Here is a 560-nt window from a genome sequence, read left to right on the forward strand (position 1 = left end):
AAGGCCCCAGAAAGCCTGCTATGGAGGCTACTGGACAGCAATGTTACTTACAGACGAATTATTTGTGTACAAGACATTCCTCTATCTTTAGACGTTGTCTGGGTTTTGTTTCGATACACAATAGTTACATGTCTATTTTTGATGTCAAAACATTCAAAGCTGATTTCGTTTCCACGCAACTTATATGTAGTATTCCGCCTTTTAGCCATTTCACTCGATTTTATTTATTGAAGTTCCTCAATAACATAAATCCAAATATAAAACAATAATAACGTTGAGTAAGAACATTGTACACATGTACATACAAGTCGACCTTCTCTCAAATGATTGTATTACACAAGTTTCTAAACAACTGGGTAGTGTGTGCGTCATTTGCAAACGACATTTGGCACTTTTCCCATCGCCGTTACCAAGCGCGGGAGATTTCAGCCAATCAGAGAACAGCAAGCTAGCCCGGATGTATGGATTATTTTCATTCATCAAACAATTATATCTTAGGGCGAAAGGAAGTCATTCCAGGAGCGTCCATAGGGACCAGATGTAATGAGACTATACACGGA

This window comes from Branchiostoma floridae, unplaced genomic scaffold (genome assembly GCF_000003815.2).
Source record: "Branchiostoma floridae strain S238N-H82 unplaced genomic scaffold, Bfl_VNyyK Sc7u5tJ_1564, whole genome shotgun sequence".
NCBI lineage: Eukaryota > Metazoa > Chordata > Leptocardii > Amphioxiformes > Branchiostomatidae > Branchiostoma > Branchiostoma floridae.